This window comes from Lissotriton vulgaris, chromosome 10 (assembly GCF_964263255.1).
Source record: "Lissotriton vulgaris chromosome 10, aLisVul1.2, whole genome shotgun sequence".
NCBI lineage: Eukaryota > Metazoa > Chordata > Amphibia > Caudata > Salamandridae > Lissotriton > Lissotriton vulgaris.
This window is the reverse complement of record NC_141698.1, coordinates 1,085,903,383-1,085,926,522: the sequence shown is the minus strand read 5'-3', so window position 1 is coordinate 1,085,926,522 and position 23,140 is coordinate 1,085,903,383. Positions and strand designations below refer to the sequence as shown.

The following is a 23,140-nucleotide window of genomic DNA, read 5'->3' as shown; positions in this document are numbered from 1 at the left end:
CCTTCTCTCCTCAACCATCTGGTTAAAAACAGAGTGTCTTATCTTGAGATACATTCTCTTTGATTGTAAGTGTTTCTTGTAAAGTTTTGTTGTATGTCGTTTTAGATTCCGTATGGATTTTTCCCAATTCATGCCCTTATATAGGTACAATTCACGTTGCCCTTATATAGGCATAGAAATCCAGACCTTATTTAGGCATAGACCATGCTACCCAAATACAGACATGGCTACTTCCATCCGTTCACCAAACGTCACAACGATTTCTTGGAAAACCAGCTTAAGCCGTTAGGGACTTCCCCTTGTAGAAAATGAGCCCATAATTCTATCGATGCCCAGGCCGCTGGCGCAAACCGCCTCTTAGTTCCCATGTTGAATAATTACCAAATAAAGAGACGGGCGCTGGAAGCAGGAATCAAGAACAGAGTTTAATTCTCATGAGGAGAGCCAGTCATTTCGGACACGAAACACAGTGTCTTTCGGGAGGTGCTCTAACAAGTGAGCTGAGACTCTTGCTTTTATACCTTACAAAACACTTGATAGTACAATCAGGACAGTATGACGCAAAGGAAAGACATCCCTATAATCCTCGTGTCAATCCTACCCCACATATGTTCACAATGGGGACCCTTGACCTGCTGATAAGAGGAGGGGGTCATCACGCAGCTGAGTGTTCCGTCGAGTCTTAGGATGTGTGCGCCTGATCATATCACAGGGGGTGGGGAGGCCTGGATCAATAGAGGGTCCTTTGAAGGAGAGCGACCTCATACAATAAGGGCAGCAAATGGTATCTCCTGGCTCAGGCGATGGCCTCGGACATGTGTGGTCAACCGGACTCGGGGGAAGGGGTCATCAAAGGAGTGGTATTCATGCCGCGTGGACAATCGAGCGCGGAGGGAAGGCTCGTCAACAGAGGGGTATTCATGGAAGGAAAGGAGGTGTTGGTCAGGCGCGGCCGTGACTCTCAAGGACAGGGCCTTGCAGAAGAAGAAGGTTTATGACTTGCCCATGTGAGGAGAAGGGAGGGGTAGCCAGGGTGGACACAGGGACAGAGTCACACAGAGAGAGAGAGATCTGATGACCCGTACATGAGAGAGCGGGGGCAGTCAGGTGCAGCTGGGGAGGGCTACGTCAGCCAAGGCGAAGGATGCCTCTTCAAGAGGGAATGGGGGGTTTTGTGCGGGTCAAGCAGGAGAGTCGCCTTTCGCAGCAGGGTCGCACAGGGGGAGAGGGTTTCATGGCCTACGCATGAGAGAGGGGGTTTGGGATATGCGCAGGAGGGAAGCCGGGGATTCCAATGGGTAAAAGGCCATGGTGCCTAGAATGGCTGTACATATGCATAGGGGTATGGGCTCTTACTGGCAGAGTGATACGGCCAATAATTTACGGTATTCATGGTGCTCACAGAGAGAGGAGTGGGAGAAGAAGGGGAATGAATGCTGTCTATGTACATCAATTCCTTCAACTTTCACAGTCGCCCCTTTTTACATAACAGCAGTCATTTTGCAATTGATGGGTTTACAGGTAGACAGGCATCGTTGATGAATTAGCATTTTGTCGATACTAACATTTGGCGTACAATCATAGACAGTCGAGGTGATGGGCAGAATGCAGCACATAGGAAATTGCATTTTCGTTGTGTTCCTGACAATTAAACGCACTACATAGCATAAATCTTTCTAACTTAAAAATGTGACCAATGAACAGTTTTGACCAGGTAGTTGAGAGCGGAATTCAGTTCAATACACAAGATTTCTTCGTCACAGTGTCTTTTTATCATTGAGCCATCACTGGTAGGCTCTAGTCCGAGTACTTTCGTTGGCGCTGTTGAGCACCGGCGGTGGAGCTATGGGTCCAGCTCAGTTCTATCCTTTCGCGTTGCAGGGTGCGGTCAGTCCTCTGCTGTTAGACCACAGTCCTGTTCCCTAAACAATCCGTTTGGCGGCGCCTTATGCTCGGCACCTATATTTCTGTGGCAACACCCTATTCCCATATGAAGGCAGTTCTTCCTTTTGGCAAAAAGTCACGTGGAAAAGAGGGGAGCATGGTTCAAATAGTCGATAGGAGAGAGAGCGAGCGGAGTTGGGTCAGAGTTCCTGGGACACACAAAAGGGACCAAGGGAGCAAAGGATAACAAACAGGCAGGCCCATCAATCGAGCCCAAAGAAGGGGGACGGAGACTCCAGGCACACGTGGGTTAGCAGACGGAGGGCTTTAAGGCGGCCCATCGTTTTTCATTTTCCACGTTGAAATTGCGGTCTCGTCCCGTATCCTGTTGCTCTGCGGCTCCACCTTTGGTCGAGGTCACACGTGTCCCAAGATCCGCAGTCAGGCTGTACATCACATCTGACCCACCTCCTTCGGTGATCGTGAATCTTTGAATAGGTACAAGACAAGGTTTTAGAGAAATGGCAGAAGAAGACATCTACGCATGTGAATTCCTCCCTCAATTCTACGCATTTGGGAGATACGCTCATTGGTCACAGTCAGAGGTCCATTACCAAGCAGTGCATGTGTCAGCATTCCTACTGAGTTCATGGCAGGTTTATTCATCGTCCTATTTATAACTCAAGTGAGGATAAATGAGATTCCCATCAACTGTGCATTACATCATATTCAACATTACGGAGCATTTCCCTTCAGGACTGGCTAACCTTTTCAAACAGGGCGGGGATGCCATCATCGAGAGTCAGGCAAAACAGGGTTTTCTCGGGGGTCAACAGCTACTCATGGTCATCATGTTTATATTCGGGACAGCAACTGGGGTCTATCAAAAATGGGGCGGGGATGCTTCGGGCGCCTGCGCTTGGGTGCAAAAGGGGGTGGGGCAATCTGGGCATTGGGGGTCAATCTAGACGTTGGCGTTCGTCTCTGAAGAACAGACATAAGGTGCCATGGACATACAGTTCCCCTATAAATGGCCAGATTTGGGGGACTTTAGTCGTCTTACCTGTCCTTTCCTTCTCAGCCAATTCAAGTTCATTCATTTTGCAGAAAGGAGAGGCAGTAATATGGCGAGATACAATCATTTTAGTTTCGGTCAATTTCGCTGAACACCTTCGCGTTCGATATGTATCAAATCAGACTGGTGCCGGTGGGGCACAATTTTACCAAAAAGAGGGAGAGAAAATAGGGAGACTCTCATAGAGAGTGAGAGTCGTCCGCAATCTAAACGAGCCATTCGGTACACGTATGACATGTAGAGAGAGAGAGAGAGAGAGAGAGAGAGAGAGAGAGAGAGAGAGAGATAAGGGGGTGGTGAGAGAGAGAGAGAGAGAGAGAGAGAGGGAGAGACGTGTACGAAAACAGGTCATTTAGTGCGCTCACAACACAGAACAGCAAAGGTCAGGTAACACGCAGATACAGACAGAGGGAAGACATAAATCCGTACATTACATACACACAAACTCAGACAGGGAAGACGGCACATGTATTACACATATATAAGACATTCACGACAAGACAGGAAACAATTGTTAGCCTACAAGATCTGTTTTATATATATCCTACGTATCTTTACTATCCTATTTATCTACGTGCTTAGCTCTTTCTACCCTTCCCTCCTTTTTCTTCTCGCTTGTCACGTCTGCGAGCGTTCCCAATTACCAATACTCACACCTCGGTTGGTCGATCAGAAATTAACCTGGTCGTGCTAGTTACCCATGGTTGGATCTTAAACCATTTTTCAGTTCCCTCCTTTGGTGGGAAGTTCTCCAGGCTGAGGCAACGGCAAGTATTGATCGGGAGAACAGTCCGACAGCTTGGCTATATCTGTAAGAGTGTGAGAAAGGGGGCAGTGCATTTTGAACATCAGCAACATTTCTAACTTCCTAGACGGGTGGTGCCGTGGCAACCCTTACCCGTATATTTTTCTTTGTCCTTTCCCTACCTAGTCAAACGTCCAGTTACATTATTTAACGCGTCATTTCTAGTCAATTTTTCGTCATTCAGTACCTGTCCAGTTTCTATGTCAGTCCATCCTCTCAGTCGCTATGTCCTAAGGAGGAACAGTCATGTTTAAGTCCACGTCTTTTTTAAAACTTATCGTTATGAGGACTACACACTTATTCCCTCTTTCCCTTTTCGTCGGTGGTCCGACCATCGCTCTTCCACACTTCAGCCGCCGTTCTGACGTGACCTGCAGAAGGGAGGAAAAAGAGGGGGTGGGGGGCAGCATTCAAAGTACATCAGCATGCAGTAGTCCGAAAATGTTTTTACCTACCACTTACTCCACGTACCGCCTTTCTTTACCATCTCGGCGTTTAAGCCCAGAGGGACCAGTAATGTCACATAGATAATCATTGACGATCTGCGTATCTACATGAGTTACTTGGTCGTAACCCTCTTTATCGGGTGCAAGGGTGACGGTCAGGTGGCATTTCCGTGGTGTCGTTTTAAGGGTGTCTGAAACACTTTTCCGGCTGCCTGTGACACATAATGTAGCTGCTAAATATCTGATCCCTTTTGATCTACATCCTTCATCATACTTATTCTTCGCTCACAGTAGTAAGGCATCCAAAACTCATTAATGCAACTGCTACAACCATGCTTTCTTTTTCAAAATACTTTTAATAAACGAAATTGGTGGCAGTTCATTGCATAAAGTGCAGCAGTGCAATAAAATCGTATTAAAACTTCCCTACAGAGCAAGCATGATGCATGTCAGTAATTCATCTTTAATAAATTCATAAATTCATTATCCAATGTTCATTCATTACCTAAATTACACCAATTCATTTTCCAAATCATAATCAGTACCCACCCTAAGTCAGTTCATTGTCCAAGCACATACTCAACATCCTTCATATCTACTTTCATTATCCAAAAACTGCATATATATCTCGGGACAAAAAGCTGCGCAGTCAGGGTGCAACAAAGTTTATTCAAAACGTCTCATTTTGTGTCGGCGCCATTTTGGGTGGGGTCAGGCGAGTTCCAGCACAGTCAGAATGTCTCTAGTCTCGCATGGTTGGCCCAGAACCTTCCGTTGGCAGTTCAAAAAGTTTTGTGCTATGTGGTTAACAGTCTAACAAATATGGACCATGAGTCAAAGAGTGGGGAGGGCGGCAACAATTTTCCTACCGGGTCATTCTGGTGTTCCTCCGGAACTGAACAAGTCTGTGCCGTGGCTGCATTTTAGCCATTTCCAATCCGAGGCTGGCGCCGGCAGGAGTTGCACCGATGTCGTGGTTCCCAGTGAGGGGGCGGGGGCGCCCATGCGGAGGGATCGGGGTGCCCCCCCGGCTCTTATAGAATCTTCAAGGTTGAGGAGAGAAGGCATGGGGTGCGTGCCCGTCCTGGGCAAAAGACCGCTTTTCGATGTTGACCCTCTTTAAGCAAAGAGCATTGGGGTGTCGCTGGAAGCCTCCACCTGGAGGGAGGTGGGGGAGGCTCGTTCGCGCCGCCTCCCCCTTCCAGCGACCCCGCGCCGTTCCTCGGCTCCATCGCTTCGATATTGGCTGTGCCAGCCATTGAAGATGGGGGGGGGGGGGTCGGTGGCTGAGGCAAGACATCCCCCCCTTTTCTCTTGACATGTGGCGGGACTACCTGGAACTGTCCAGGCGTCGACATGTGGCGGGACTACCTGTAACTATGCAGGCGATGGCATGTGACGGGACTACTTGCAACTGTCAGGCGTTGGGTGTAGTTGCCGCCATTATAGCACAAAGAAATGCCGCCATCCTCGCTTTGGCTTCGGCCGTCGACGAAAGCCGGATCGGGTGGGAGAGAGGGGTGGTCGGTGGCCGAGGCAAGACAGCCCCCTCTCCCCCCGCGGCCTGCAGGGCGGCAGAAGAGAAGAGATGGAGAGGTCCTTGCCATTCTCTGGACCGCCTGCCCAACATCATCTCCTACTGACCGTGGCCAGGCGAGCCCCTCGTGCCTCGAGGCCTCGCCTTCCGGATGGGCGTAACCGCGGACCTGTTGCACTTCGGGAGCTTCCGGAATGGGGGTAGGTACCTATTGAATTGTTTCTATTTCATGTGACCGTTATTTGGGCGTGGCGGGCAATGAGGCAGACATGTTGGGAGCAGGAATAGGCAGTGAAGCCTAGCTACCTCGTAGCTATTTTTGCTTTCAAACTTTTTCACCATTTTACATTTCTTATTACGAACTATTTCTAATGTTTCTTATTTTTAGTGAAGTCAAAAGCTCATCAGGGGGTTACTGACTTAGCCTGATTTCTTTTTATTTTTCTTTCTCTTCCTTAGCGTGTTTCGAGCTAAAGCTTTCTGTTAGTAGGGAACGGTGATCACTTCATATTTTTATGTGTCCTTTTCACTAGGGGGTACTTCTGGACGGACCAGACGAGTTCCCTCCAATAAATGGTCCGGGGTGGAACGAGATTATCGATCAAAAAGGGGAACATATATTCCTTCATTAGGGTATCATCCTGGGCAGACCGAGCGATGTACTTCCACTTACTAGGGTAGCCTCCTGGACGGACCAGATGGTCTACTTCCACTAAATGGCCCATGAGCGGGGAGCATATGTCCTCCATAAGGGTAGTCTCCTGGGCGGACCATGCGAGCTACCCCCCAAATAACCAAACAGTGGGGAGTGGGTAGGACTGACGAATTCACAAAGGGGCATAACCTACCCTTTACTACTTGCAAAGACTAGATAGAATATTTCTACTCCACGTTGTTTGCAGGCAGAAAATACCTCAAACTAAACAATTCCTGGAACAACAATGTCCAGGCAACCAACCAATCAGTGGGGAGAAAAACAGGCATGACGGATTACAACGGGGACAAACGTCTGCATTACCTGCCCTTCGCTATCCAGAAAGGAAGACAGAATATTTCTACTCGTCTCAGTTTGTAGACAGGGAAGATCTCAAAGAGCAACAATCGATTATTAATCGATTTCAAACAATCCAGTGGGGAGAAAAGTAGGCATGACGGATTACAACGGGGACAAAAGTCTGCATTACCTACCCTTCTCTATCTGCAAAGAGGGACGACGTTCCTATTCGCCGCTGTTTGCAAACAGAGAATGTCTCGTTCTCAAAAGAGAACCAATATGTCAAGTAGCATTCAAAGCTAAATGAACCAATACCAACAATATCAGTATACAAATACCGATTTCAATACAATCAATCAATCAATCAGGTGGATAGAACCACCCTACCAATCAGGCGTAAAAACACCCTACTTAATCTTACCCAGACCGGACCATACGGACAGTTCTTCATCTCCCTCCTCCAGCGCCCGATCGTTCTCTTACTCCATGTAGCATTCCTGTGGGATTCCAGTCAGGACAATAGGTCTCTCAAGAGAGGTCCGTTCAGAATTGGTGAAGTTCTTTCGATCGGCAGCCGGGCGAGGGCCCTCTCAAGGCAGGCATACCCCGATCATTTAGATGTTCACTTCTTCGTCTGGATCTCTCTTACCGAACCCCATGTCACTGATGGACCCCGCGTTGGGACGCCAATTGTAGAAAATGAGCCCATAATTCTATCGATGCCCAGGCCGCTGGCGCAAACCGCCTCTTAGTTCCCATGTTGAATAATTACCAAATAAAGAGACGGGCGCTGGAAGCAGGAATCAAGAACAGAGTTTAATTCTCATGAGGAGAGCCAGTCATTTCGGACACGAAACACAGTGTCTTTCGGGAGGTGCTCTAACAAGTGAGCTGAGACTCTTGCTTTTATACCTTACAAAACACTTGATAGTACAATCAGGACAGTATGACGCAAAGGAAAGACATCCCTATAATCCTCGTGTCAATCCTACCCCACATATGTTCACAATGGGGACCCTTGACCTGCTGATAAGAGGAGGGGGTCATCACGCAGCTGAGTGTTCCGTCGAGTCTTAGGATGTGTGCGCCTGATCATATCACAGGGGGTGGGGAGGCCTGGATCAATAGAGGGTCCTTTGAAGGAGAGCGACCTCATACAATAAGGGCAGCAAATGGTATCTCCTGGCTCAGGCGATGGCCTCGGACATGTGTGGTCAACCGGACTCGGGGGAAGGGGTCATCAAAGGAGTGGTATTCATGCCGCGTGGACAATCGAGCGCGGAGGGAAGGCTCGTCAACAGAGGGGTATTCATGGAAGGAAAGGAGGTGTTGGTCAGGCGCGGCCGTGACTCTCAAGGACAGGGCCTTGCAGAAGAAGAAGGTTTATGACTTGCCCATGTGAGGAGAAGGGAGGGGTAGCCAGGGTGGACACAGGGACAGAGTCACACACAGAGAGAGAGATCTGATGACCCGTACATGAGAGAGCGGGGGCAGTCAGGTGCAGCTGGGGAGGGCTACGTCAGCCAAGGCGAAGGATGCCTCTTCAAGAGGGAATGGGGGGTTTTGTGCGGGTCAAGCAGGAGAGTCGCCTTTCGCAGCAGGGTCGCACAGGGGGAGAGGGTTTCATGGCCTACGCATGAGAGAGGGGGTTTAGGATATGCGCAGGAGGGAAGCCGGGGATTCCAATGGGTAAAAGGCCATGGTGCCTAGAATGGCTGTACATATGCATAGGGGTATGGGCTCTTACTGGCAGAGTGATACGGCCAATAATTTACGGTATTCATGGTGCTCACAGAGAGAGGAGTGGGAGAAGAAGGGGAATGAATGCTGTCTATGTACATCAATTCCTTCAACTTTCACACCCTTGCTTGAATATTGATTTCTCCAAGAACTCAGTTAGTTTTACAATGAACAACTATTCCCTAGGGGTTCATTCATGACGTTCATATGCCTGACTTTACATCAAAATATGGCATTCCTAAACACCTTCAAAGTATAAATATACCTTCACTTGCTATGGCAAAGCACGGTGGTTCGGAGCAGTCTGATGACCTACTTGCCCAACGCAGCTCGCTACAGCAAGTGCCGATGGAAGCCGACTCTCCAGCGGACACACTGATCAGGAAGCTGCCCTCCTCTGCTGAGAATCCAGCTCCAGTGTTTCTGACTCCCCTTGCGGGGAGTTGGGAAATCGAGTCCCTAGACAGAGATACCAGACCTCCTTCATTCTAAGGTATGGAGCTGATAAGAACCTAGAGAAACCTTTGGTAGATTCTTAGCAAAACTAAACCTGTGCTAAAGACCATACTTACTTCTTCCCTCGTACTAAACTTAGGTTAGGTACATTGAAGTAGGCGTGTCTTAGAAGCACCCATTGAGTATTTTAGCCTATGTTATTTATGTATGTATTTTTATATGGCATAGAAACCATACAATGCTCTTACAGTATTACTTCATACTACTGTTTACGCTGTACGCATTATACTTTACGATCTGCCTAACTATTGTAGCAGTTCACCCTTCTTGCATGAGAAAGAAGACTGTTCAATAAACCTTTTATTGAAAACGCCTGTCTCTCTATTTCTGTGCAACTGTAGAAACGAAGCATGCACGATTTATAGAGTGAAATACTTATCTATTGTTTCCACGACTCTGAAGATAGTTATTCCAGTCCTAGGGAAACAAAGTTGTCATGTTTATGCGGTTGTCAGAAACGAATCCCTTCTTGTGTATTCGAGAAAGTTTCTAGTGACCTCTGAGCTAGCTGGCACTCACAATTAAGTGTAGTATATTCGATAGAGACCTATGACCTAAGTCCTACGTCATATCTATAGGACAAATTATTCCAATGCGCAGAGCCTATTGGGAATATAGGAACTACACTACAGTTACATATACCTATGTTTCACATAATACCGCTTGGTGATGTTTTAATGCTTCTCCCTACATTGTTTTATACATCCTTGTTTTTATAATGCTTAATATTCACCCAGGACTTATCTCTTTTACTAGTATCCTTCATCTTTCATACAATCTCTTATGCATTTAGCAAATCAAAATCTAGTTTAATCATGTTTTAATTTGGATGTGAACTACTGTATAAATGTAACACTTTTGTATGTGCGTTCCCCATTGCTTTTATGATTCTAGCAATCAAATAAAGCATATTTGGATATTGAAGTGACATCCCTAAACAACAAAACTCAAGCAGAATAATGTTCGCATAGTCTTTGTTGCTGCTGCCTTGTATAACAGTTACATTGCATTGGCCCCTTCAGAAAGAAATAAAATGTACTCTTTCACTCACCTTTATCTTTCTTTGAATTGCATTTAATTTGTGGTTGTGAATGTGTTTTTTCAATTTTTCGATGTTTACACTGGTGAGGGCTATTTTCCATTTGGTGGAGTTTTAGCAGTTATTATAGGTTTCAACCTAAAACAGGATAGCCTATACATACTGTAGGGGGGCTACCGGAGGTGCAGCAGCCTCCCAGAAACTTGCAATCAAAAGTATCCCAATGTTTTCCCAGGGGTTACATTCATTCCACCGAGAGGTGTTTGCTAGTTCTTAGCTATTCCTGAGCGCTGCATGCAACAGAACACATACAGTGGGCGCAAGCAGCTGCTCACGCTTGCCAAATGTGCTCTTGGGTAGGATTTCCCACTAACTTACTCCCAGCATGTGGCACTGTTTGGCAAAATGAACACATGGATGCAACTTATTCTAATAAATATTGCTAAATGCAGTAGAACAAGAGCAGGAGTGATTGTACAATTATTGGTAATTCAGAGTCAAATAGTATTGTAGAATTACCAAAATTACTTTGATTGCTCCTACATGATTGAAATTACCCCCTGGCCTGCTGTAGACCTTCCTCTACCATATTGAAGGGCTTTGTTTGATATCAGATATCACTCATGTATTTGGTTTGAGGTTACGTGGTTTTCGACTTCGCTTCGTATCTAGCCGCCATTTTGTATTTAACCGCCATTTTATGTTGCCTCACTCAGGCAGCACAGCGGATATGGTGAACGCGATGTTTTTGCCTTTTCAGCTGCTACGTGTCTCTCCCGTTAAAGAGTAACTCCTGTCCATGTTTATGAAACCGATGTCAGGGTCTCCCGAGTTTTGTAAATCTATGTCTAGACTGATTAATCCATGTCTTACTCCACTGTTTGGGTCCCACCATTCTTCTCATCTCTATCTTGTTTAACTGGCCTTCGCTATTCTCTTCGTGTGTTCTCCTGTTACATAGACTGTCCTTTGAAGCATTCAAACATGTTCTACCACCTGCAAATTGAATTACGGACACTAGTGTTGATTAACTTGAGAGGAGGAGAGCACACAGGGTCTGAAACGAGGGTGTGTTTTAGACATTCGATAGCTTGTTTTCAAACTATTCCTATTTGGCAGTTTTGTATGTTTTGGGAGTTGGCATTGTAAACATGTGTAGTATAATAGACTGTGCGCCACGGAATGAAGTGGCAGTCTCCTGATAACCTACCAGTTGGTGTACGTACAGGACCACTGTGCTTAGCTGCAGCTAATAAATCTGCTTTTCTACGCCTAACAGAGTGTCTCTGTCTGCCAAAGCACGTGAACCCAGAGATCTTAGGCGTGCCCTGCGCCGCCTGGCCCATAAGGTCAGGTTCTCCAATTGGCGGCCCAACATGTGGGCGACTTCAGTGGTAGTAGTTTTGCCCGAGAGTCGTGAGGAGCTTCGCAAGAAAATTCCGGAAGATTTCGCAAACCACGTGAGCGACCCCTGTATGTCGAAGTGGACTGAAGGTCTTTTGAAGCGCGGCTACTCATTCCAGACGGCTGCTGACCTGACTGTCGCCCTGCTTTGGCCCCTGGTGATGATTAGTATCGCGAGACGTTAGACCGACATCTGTTGGCGTGAGAAAAACATTTAGTTAAGTATTCGTGGGTAGCGCCCACTTTTTGTTTTTGTTTTTTGTTATTCGATTAGTGCACTAACCGAAGCCAAGGGGTAAGTACGTTTGTGCTGTGACTATATTGTCTAAAATCCCTTGGCGTTTGTAAGTAGTCCAGTTCGTTACGAAATGCCTGGATTTAGTAAGTTTAAGAAATGTTGTTGCTTTGGTTGTATCAGGGATTTCCGGCTAGAGTATTCTTGTCCGATTCCTCCGGTTGGAGCTCCCACTTATGATCTCTATTCAAAACATGGTTTAGGTCCTATTATTTTTAATGAAACATGGATTCGATATACTAAAAAAGATGGTGTTTTATGGTGGCCACAAAATGGTACCTTTGAGTCTGCTATACTAGACAATTTTGAAACGATTGTATTTAAAAGAAAAGCCCGGCCGGCAATGTTTGACTCTTTCCGCCTATGGCGTAAAGAAGCCAAACAGAAAGAAATTAAGCAAATGAAGAAAGATAAGAAAGAGCAGGATATGATGATCTTACAGGCTGCCCAACAGTTTAAAAATGACGAAGCTGATCAGATGGTTGAGGTTTCGGAAAGACAGCATCGTATGGCAATAGACAGATGTTATCCTGTGTTACCTACTGTCTCAAAAAGTAAGGGTTCTGACGATGATCCGTTTGTGTCCCATCTCTTGACGTTACCTCCACCTTATGTGTCAGGCGCTAATGCACCTCCATTACAACCTGTTGTTAATCCAGCTGTTCTGGTTCCTGCACAGTTGCCTCTTCCTGTGTTTCCACCTCCACCCCCTTTGCCACCGACTTCTGTACCCCAAACTCCTGTGTCTCAGTCTTCTTTACCTTCTTTTGCTACTGGTTCTTCTCCTGTTTTACAGAATACGTTGTCTCCTTTTCTAGTGTCAGTTTCCCCTACAGCTCGACACCGTTTAGTTGAAACTGTTTCTGGCCTTTTGTCACCTTTTCTTGGATCTCTCTTCTTTTCTCCTGCTTTGTCTCAAAGACAATCTCGTAGTCAGATTCCAGATTTGGAAGAACGGACTAAGCTAGATTCTCTTGCTCGTAATTGGAACACAAGTAGTTTACAGTATAGTGTGCGTGATATTTTAGACACCTTTTTGCAATGGAACGTGCCTACGCAGAGGTATGTCTTTAATACTATGTGCAACACTCTTATCAAAGGGTGGGAAAATATGGATCTGGATTCACCTCCTCACGGTTTATTTGAAATACGGGATCAATTTGATAAGGGACTTATTGTGGGTCCTGATGTAGAATCTGCTGTTCAGAAGCTTGTTATTTTCCGCTCTTCCTTCTTCTCTCATATTTCTCTTGAGCCTGATCCTGCGGTTCATCATAAAATAGCACAATATCCTATGCGAGAAGTTCCTCCAATATGGAGAGAGGCAGATCCAAACGCTAATCCAGCTATCCCCGCTCATATTCAGATATGGGTACATGATCCGTGGAAAAGATCAGAAGTGTTGGCACTTAAGCAGTCCTTACCGGACCCTCGTAAGAATCCTGCTGGTTACTATAAGGAATTGTCTCAGACTGTTAATGCATGTATTATGAATTTGGCAGATATTGATTTGCTTATGGGAAATGTAGTCCCACAAGCTTTATGGGCTAAAATTCGTAGACAAGACCATGATCAAGCTTTAGGTGGTAATTGGGCTGCTATTGCGGCCGCAGATGCAGGACAAGTAGGTGGTGCCAAACCTGATGATCTGATTACGGAGTTGCCCGGTAGAATAATAGATCTCATGAAAACGATGATGCCTGCTGTACGTGTTAACTGGGATAAGTTAGCAGCGTGCAAACAAAAGATTGATGAAAGTGTCTCCGATTTCTTTACTCATTTTGAAGAGACTTTCATCGGCCATAGTGGTCAAGATATGAGTACTGAAGGTGGACAGCGATTATTTGTAGATAAATTCGTTTTTAATTTACTTCCAGAATTATCGCATAAATTGAAACAATCTGAGAGTGCATGGGCTGTTTCTTCAACTGCCCAGATATTAGCTACTGCTCAATATTATGAGAATAGGGATAAGGAAGATAAGGAAAAAGCGGAGAAGAAAACTAAAGCATGTGTAGGATGGATCGTACACAGTATGCAGCCGACACCTGTCCCTACTTCTACTTCTTTGATTTCCCCTACTACTTATTTCTCCGCATAAATTTTACACACTCCCAGACCATGACCAGATGAGAAGGATGGAATATCTCAACAATTAATTTATCCAATTGTTACATCAGCATCAATTGGTAGTAAATACTACTGATTGTTGTGTTTGTGGGCTCATACCGCATAACACAGAGAGAGGGATGCCGGATTTAGTCCTTCCATTCACGTATGAAGGTTCTGCTTGGGCTTATCTGGCTATGTTCTCTAATGCATACCAGAACTTACTCCGATATCTTCCTGGTGGGTCCTATAATGGTGGAGTGGATTTCAGTCATAGCTCTCTGATAAAGGGTATAGTGACCATGGCAAAAATTGCTGATATTATCAAAATTCCCAAAGAGGAGAAGAGAGCATATGATGGATGAATGTGACTCGGTATGTCACTAGCCTCATTGACAAGGTAAACAGAAGAGATTTGCACCGATTTGGGTTTTACCCCAGAGAGGTAATCTGTGTTTACAAATAAATGGTCAGAATACTAAAATTAAGCAATAGAGGAGTAATTGTTCTCACATATATGTTTATACACCCCTGACTCCTTCACCGTTAGTGCCATCTCAAGGTACATACTTTATTTGTCATGACAAAGCTTATACATGGCTTCCCACACATTTCTCGGGAACATGTTATATAGCTTTTCTTCTTCCTCCAACATATACTGCTCCTGCAGATCACCATAGAAATAGATTTGGTAGAGGGGTTATTCATGAGGAAGACACGGCCGGACAGGAGGGAGGAGATTTTCTGAAAGGGTTTCTTCCTTTTTGGGGTCCAATGGTAAATAGTAGAAACATCAGATGCTTAGTTCGTGTGGTCGATGCGACCATAAATGTAACTTCTGGAGCATTGAATAATTTGACAGCTGAACTTCAGGTGGATCGCCTTATGACTTTGCAGAACCGAATGGTTCTAGACATTGTCCTTGCAGATAGAGGCGGAGTCTGTAAACTGATTGGGTCCAGTTGCTGCGTTTACGTTCCGGATAATGCCCCTACAGTATACCAAGCCATTTCTAAGCTACATGTCATCTCCGAGTCCATTCATCAGGACACTGGAGACTGGTCTGTGATGGGATGGTTTTGGGGACTACTGTCTACCTGGGGATGGAAAGTGTTAACTTTCCTTGGAGCGATTCTAGCAATTATCTTTTCTTGTTGCCTTTGTTTACAGTGTGGTCCAGCTATTTGCGGACTTTGTGCCACTGTGTGTGTTTCTAAGCCAGTAACACAGGAAACAGAGAACATTAGAATGATGTTGCAGCAACATCTCAATGACCTCATGACCATCGATATCGACTCAGACTAGCATGAGTCTGTTGTGCTTTGCCTGAGTATGGCAAAAGGAGGGTCTGAGGTTACGTGGTTTTCGACTTCGCTTCGTATCTAGCCGCCATTTTGTATTTAACCGCCATTTTATGTTGCCTCACTCAGGCAGCACAGCGGATATGGTGAACGCGATGTTTTTGCCTTTTCAGCTGCTACGTGTCTCTCCCGTTAAAGAGTAACTCCTGTCCATGTTTATGAAACCGATGTCAGGGTCTCCCGAGTTTTGTAAATCCATGTCTAGACTGATTAATCCATGTCGTACTCCACTGTTTGGGTCCCACCATTCTTCTCATCTCTATCTTGTTTAACTGGCCTTTACTATTCTCTTCGTGTGTTCTCCTGTTACATAGACTGTCCTTTGAAGCATTCAAACATGTTCTACCACCTGCAAATTGAATTACGGACACTAGTGTTGATTAACTTGAGAGGAGGAGAGCACACAGGGTCTGAAACGAGGGTGTGTTTTAGACATTCGATAGCTTGTTTTCAAACTATTCCTATTTGGCAGTTTTGTATGTTTTGGGAGTTGGCATTGTAAACATGTGTAGTATAATAGACTGTGCGCCACGGAATGAAGTGGCAGTCTCCTGATAACCTACCAGTTGGTGTACGTACAGGACCACTGTGCTTAGCTGCAGCTAATAAATCTGCTTTTCTACGCCTAACAGAGTGTCTCTGTCTGCCAAAGCAAGTGAACCCGGAGATCTTAGGCGTGCCCTGCGCCGCCTGGCCCATAAGGTCAGGTTCTCCAATTGGCGGCCCAACGTGTGGGCGACTTCAGTGGTAGTAGTTTTGCCCGAGAGTCGTGAGGAGCTTCGCAAGAAAATTCCGGAGGATTTCGCGAACCACGTGAGCGACCCCTGTATGTCGAAGTGGACTGAAGGTCTTTTGAAGCGCGGCTACTCCTTCCCGACGGCTGCTGACCTGACTGTCGCCCTGCTTTGGCCCCTGGTGATGATTAGTATCGCGAGACGTTAGACCGACATCTGTTGGCGTGAGAAAAACATTTAGTTAAGTATTCGTGGGTAGCGCCCACTTTTTGTTTTTGTTTTTTGTTATTCGATTAGTGCACTAACCGAAGCCAAGGGGTAAGTACGTTTGTGCTGTGACTATATTGTCTAAAATCCCTTGGCGTTTGTAAGTAGTCCAGTTCGTTACGAAATGCCTGGATTTAGTAAGTTTAAGAAATGTTGTTGCTTTGGTTGTATTAGGGATTTCCGGCTAGAGTATTCTTGTCCGATTCCTCCGGTTGGAGCTCCCACTTATGAGCTCTATTCAAAACATGGTTTAGGTCCTATTATTTTTAATGAAACATGGATTCGATATACTAAAAAAGATGGTGTTTTATGGTGGCCACAAAATGGTACCTTTGAGCCTGCTATACTAGACAATTTGGAAACGATTGTATTTAAAAGAAAAGCCCGGCCGGCAATGTTTGACTCTTTCCGCCTATGGCGTAAAGAAGCCAAACAGAAAGAAATTAAGCAAATGAAGAAAGATAAGAAAGAGCAGGATATGACGATCTTACAGGCTGCCCAACAGTTTAAAAATGACGAAGCTGATCAGATGGTTGAGGTTTCGGAAAGACAGCATCGTATGGCAATAGACAGATGTTCTCCTGTGTTACTTACTGTCTCAAAAAGTAAGGGTTCTGACGATGATCCGTTTGTGTCCCATCTCTTGACGTTACCTCCACCTTATGTGTCAGGCGCTAATGCACCTCCATTACAACCTGTTGTTAATCCAGCTGTTCTGGTTCCTGCACAGTTGCCTCTTCCTGTGTTTCCACCTCCACCCCCTTTGCCACCGACTTCTGTACCCCAAACTCCTGTGTCTCAGTCTTCTTTACCTTCTTTTGCTACTGGTTCTTCTCCTGTTTTACAGAATACGTTGTCTCCTTTTCTAGTGTCAGTTTCCCCTACAGCTCGACACCGTTTAGTTGAAACTGTTTCTGGCCTTTTGTCACCTTTTCTTGGATCTCTCTTCTTTTCTCCTGCTTTGTCTCAAAGACAATCTCGTAGTCAGATTCCAGATTTGGAAGAACGGACTAAGCTAGATTCTCTTGCTCGTAATTGGAACACAAGTAGTTTACAGTATAGTGTGCGTGATATTTTAGACACCTTTTTGCAATGGAACGTGCCTACGCAGAGGTATGTCTTTAATACTATGTGCAACACTCTTATCAAAGGTTGGGAAAATATGGATCTGGATTCACCTCCTCACGGTTTATTTGAAATACGGGATCAATTTGATAAGGGACTTATTGTGGGTCCTGATGTAGAATCTGCTGTTCAGAAGCTTGTTATTTTCCGCTCTTCCTTCTTCTCTCATATTTCTCTTGAGCCTGATCCTGCGGTTCATCATAAAATAGCACAATATCCTATGCGAGAAGTTCCTCCAATATGGAGAGAGGCAGATCCAAACGCTAATCCAGCTATCCCCGCTCATTTTCAGATATGGGTACATGATCCGTGGAAAAGATCAGAAGTGTTGGCACTTAAGCAGTCCTTACCGGACCCTCATAAGAATCCTGCTGGTTACTATAAGGAATTGTCTCAGACTGTTAATGCATGTATTATGAATTTGGCAGATATTGATTTGCTTATGGGAAATGTAGTCCCACAAGCTTTATGGGCTAAAATTCGTAGACAAGACCATGATCAAGCTTTAGGTGGTAATTGGGCTGCTATTGCGGCCGCAGATGCAGGACAAGTAGGTGGTGCCAAACCTGATGATCTGATTACGGAGTTGCCCGGTAGAATAATAGATCTCATGAAAACGATGATGCCTGCTGTACGTGTTAACTGGGATAAGTTAGCAGCGTGCAAACAAAAGATTGATGAAAGTGTTTCCGATTTCTTTACTCATTTTGAAGAGACTTTCATCGGCCATAGTGGTCAAGATATGAGTACTGAAGGTGGACAGCGATTATTTGTAGATAAATTAGTTTTTAATTTACTTCCAGAATTATCGCATAAATTGAAACAATCTGAGAGTGCATGGGCTGTTTCTTCAACTGTCCAGATATTAGCTACTGCTCAATATTATGAGAATAGGGATAAGGAAGATAAGGAAAAAGCAGAGAAGAAAACTAAAGCATGTGTAGGATGGATCGTACACAGTATGCAGCCGACACCTGTCCCTACTTCTACTTCTTTGATTTCCCCTACTACTTATTTCTCCGCATAAATTTTACACACTCCCAGACCATGACCAGATGAGAAGGATGGAATATCTCAACAATTAATTTATCCAATTGTTACATCAGCATCAATTGGTAGTAAATACTACTGATTGTTGTGTTTGTGGGCTCATACCGCATAACACAGAGAGAGGGATGCCGTATTTAGTCCTTCCATTCACGTATGAAGGTTCTGCATGGGCTTATCTGGCTATGTTCTCTAATGCATACCAGAACTTACTCCGATATCTTCCTGGTGGGTCCTATAATGGTGGAGTTGATTTCAGTCATAGCTCTCTGATAAAGGGTATAGTGACCATGGCAAAAATTGCTGATATTATCAAAATTCTCAAAGAGGAGAAGAGAGCATATGATGGATGGAATGTGACTCGGTATGTCACTAGCCTCATTGACAAGGTTAAACAGAAGAGATTTGCACCGATTTGGGTTTTACCCCAGAGAGGAAATCTGTGTTTACAAATAAATGGTCAGAATACTAAAATTAAGCAATAGAGGAGTAATTGTTCTCACATTTATGTTTATACACCCCTGACTCCTTCACCGTTAGTGCCATCTCAAGGTACATACTTTATTTGTCATGACAAAGCTTATACATGGCTTCCCACACATTTCTCGGGAACATGTTATATAGCTTTTCTTCTTCCTCCAACATATACTGCTCCTGCAGATCACCATAGAAAGAGATTTGGTAGAGGGGTTATTCATGAGGAAGACACGGCCGGACAGGATGGAGGAGATTTTCTGAAAGGGTTTCTTCCTTTTTGGGGTCCAATGGTAAATAGTAGAAACATCAGATGCTTAGTTTGTGTGGTCGATGCTACCATAAATGTAACTTCTGGAGCATTGAATAATTTGACAGCTGAACTTCAGGTGGATCGCCTTATGACTTTGCAGAACCGAATGGTTCTAGACATTGTCCTTGCAGATAGAGGCGGAGTCTGTAAACTGATTGGGTCCAGTTGCTGCGTTTACGTTCCGGATAATGCCCCTACAGTATACCAAGCCATTTCTAAGCTACATGTCATCTCCGAGTCCATTCATCAGGACACTGGAGACTGGTCTGTGATGGGATGGTTTTGGGGACTACTGTCTACCTGGGGATGGAAAGTGTTAACTTTCCTTGGAGCAATTCTAGCAATTATCTTTTCTTGTTGCCTTTGTTTACAATGTGGTCCAGCTATTTGCGGACTTTGTGCCACTGTGTGTGTTTCTAAGCCAGTAACACAGGAAACAGAGAACATTAGAATGATGTTGCAGCAACATCTCAATGACCTCATGACCATCGATATCGACTCAGACTAGCATGAGTCTGTTGTGCTTTGCCTGAGTATGGCAAAAGGAGGGTCTGAGGTTACGTGGTTTTCGACTTCGCTCCGTATCTAGCCGCCATTTTGTATTTAACCGCCATTTTATGTTGCCTCACTCAGGCAGCACAGCGGATATGGTGAACGCGATGTTTTTGCCTTTTCAGCTGCTACGTGTCTCTCCCGTTAAAGAGTAACTCCTGTCCATGTTTATGAAACCGATGTCAGGGTCTCCCGAGTTTTGTAAATCCATGTCTAGACTGATTAATCCATGTCTTACTCCACTGTTTGGGTCCCACCATTCTTCTCATCTCTATCTTGTTTAACTGGCCTTTGCTATTCTCTTCGTGTGTTCTCCTGTTACATAGACTGTCCTTTGAAGCATTCAAACATGTTCTACCACCTGCAAATTGAATTGCGGACACTAGTGTTGATTAACTTGAGGAGAGGAGAGCACACAGGGTCTGAAACGAGGGTGTGTTTTAGACATTCGATAGCTTGTTTTCAAACTATTCCTATTTGTCAGTGTTGTATGTTTTGGGAGTTGGCATTGTAAACATTTGTAGTATAATAGACTGTGCCCCACAGAATGAAGTGGCAGTCTCCTGACAACGTACCAGTTGGTGTACTTACAGGACCACTGTGCTTAGCTGCAGCTAATAAATCTGCTTTTCTACGCCTAACAGAGTGTCACGTGTCTCTGTCTGCCAAAGCAGGTGAACCCGGAGATCTTAGGCGTGCCCTGCGCCACCTGGCCCATAAGTTCAGGTTCTCCAGGTTATGAGTAAAAGTAGTTTTGGAGGGGTGGGAGGGATGTTCTGTTCTCAACAGCCTGTTGCTCTGTGGCTCATTTAATGTTCGGTCATCAGCCACATACAGACTCCCACATTCACTGACTGATGCGTACATCAGCCAGTGCAGACTAGATCCGGTTGTGTGAGACATCTTGAGTTTGTGATCCCCGACATCACTGCGCTCTACTTTGTGTTTGGAATTTCCAGTTAAAGGTTCAAATAGTATTGATTTGTGGGTTTTGAGATGTTTCTTCAAGAAGGCAAATAAATGTATCCATCAGGAGAACTAAGGCGTGAAACAAGCCGACCTTTTAAATAAAACACTATCCCTTCACACTTCACATTTCGAGCTGTAGCAGGTTTAATACTCTTGCTAGCCTGGACTCTTGCAGTCTGTTTTTAGCTATAACACCAGTGTCCAACAAATAAAGGACATTCTGGACACTTGTAGCTACAAAACACCACCACACCACTCTACTCACCACACCTTTTTCCCCCTGCCTCATCAAATAGGGCCCAACGGTTTTACAACAGTGAAGATCTCCGGCAAAGAGCCCCCCGTCAGGCATTGCAGCGCCGGCCCGCCGAGGAGCTGCCCAATGATGAAGCATGACACCCCTTGGGGTGTGTGAGGGCCCTTCCTCCTATTGAGCCCCCCTTTCCCTACTAGTGTTCCTTCTCCGACTGGTTGTCCTCCCTCCCTTCCCTTCACTTCCTGCCGCTCCCTCCCCGTAGGAACTCCATACCCTTTGTGTACAGAACTAAATTCATGTACCTGTACTGCGTATGACAAGAGGCACATCATATTCAGTGCAGTTAATCACACATCCTTTGCTTCCACTATCATCCCACAAGCAGTCCATATGAGAGCGCATTGACCCAGACAGGCTACTCGCTACCCTGGATCATTTTCCCACACATGCCGTTTCAATAAGTTTACTAGCATGAGAGAGACTCATTAACACACATAATTAATACAACAGCCGTAGACTGCCATTTGCCTGCCTCCACAGAACGCCTCAGCAGTTGTAATTAATTCATGCTGTGGGAGCCTGCGATAGGAGCCAGGGAATAAAATGGAATCAAGTCATTAGGCGGGAATGCCTTTATCTGCCTTCATCCGAGAGACACCAAGATGACAAGGCGCTCATTCCCGCTAAAACACTGTCACCGGGGTGTATTTTTAGACGTCTCTTCGTCGGCGGCAGCTTGCGTCGCAAGCCTAGGTGGGACACCTGGAGAGGTTCTCACATTGTCAACATCACTTTGCACAACACACTCCACCAAAGCAACACCCAGGCCTGCGCAAGTCTACGCATCTGCATGCTGTAGGGCATGTTTTTTCTTTTTAAATGGCATGCTGCCAGTAATGGGAGCTGGGAGGCATCCCCAGCTGTGATCAGCACCCCCTAATTAAGGAGCATTGCCATCAATCAGCCATGAATTGCCAATGATGCAGGGCAGCACTGCTGCCAACCACAAAGGACTGGGTTATGTGTCAACATGTTCTCCTAATAATGATACATTAGAGCATTATTTTAGACATCGCTTTTTTCTTTTTTCATTGGCTGCTGTGCGCAGCAATGTCTAAGTGGTCTGAACAATTTATGTAGGGGCATATTAATGAAGAAATGATGCAGCTCAGCAAGTTACCTCGCTGCGCTGCGTGATAGGGAAAGGGCAAGATATCACCCTACTTAACAATATACAGCACATTCCTGTCATTTCACAGCACCCTTGAACAATATGCTGCCTAGCGCCAACCCAGGTACCCTTGCACCTGTGTTGTACGCAGGATTGTTTTTGTCCAGGAAGGGACACTAATACCCTGAGGCATTTTACTCTGTCTATGTATGCTGCAGAATGCAGCACACTTAGATAGAGGAAGTAATGAGGAGAAATGAAGATATTTCTCCTCATTACACCTCACTTGGAGAAGCGTAACATTTTGACACATTCCAAGGTCTACCAGTAATTGTAAATCTGCGAAATGCGCCAAAATTCATGGGTGTATGCGTGGGAACATGGATTGCTCATGCGCACACATGCTCAAACTATCACACGCAGACCCCTCACCAGAATCACACACCATAAGTCTCTTCATCTCTCTCTCGCTCCTTTTTCCTTCTGGTTTTCACACAGCGGAACACATTTGTGAAGGAAACTTAATGTTTTTATGAGTAAGACAAGCCAGAAATTCTTACATACAAACTGAAAAAGTCAGCGTTATCGTGTCACTTAATAAAAGTGTTAATTTTATGACTCTAAAACAAAAATATAACAATAATGTGGCACTGTACAACCAAATGAATGTTAATATTATTGTGCTGCACAAGCAAAAAAAGTTAATATTATGATATCATGTAAACCTTTGATATCAGGAAAAACAATATTTTTATATTATGGCGCGACACAGTCAAAAATGTTAATATTAATTGTTCATATTAAGTTAGTTTATGATCTTGTTCTATAAACAATGCTAAGTTTATAGTGCTATACAATACCACATCTTTACACTGACCTTAGCTGATGCATACATCACCCTATCATCTAAGATTCCAACAAAGCCTAGAAGGACCCAGTGTAATAAATGTGTGCGACACTTTAAAGTATGAGAAAAAAAGATGGAGGTATTTGCTCCCCCCCACACACACAGCCACATGCACTGTCA

At 45.0% G+C, this 23,140-nt stretch overlaps 1 pseudogene; it reads left to right on the top strand.

Annotated features, from left to right (window-relative positions):
* Window positions 1-18,347: 18,347 nt before the first annotated feature.
* LOC147689359 (uncharacterized) lies at window positions 18,348-19,673 on the top strand (annotated as a pseudogene).
* The last annotated feature ends 3,467 nt before the right edge of the window (window positions 19,674-23,140 follow it).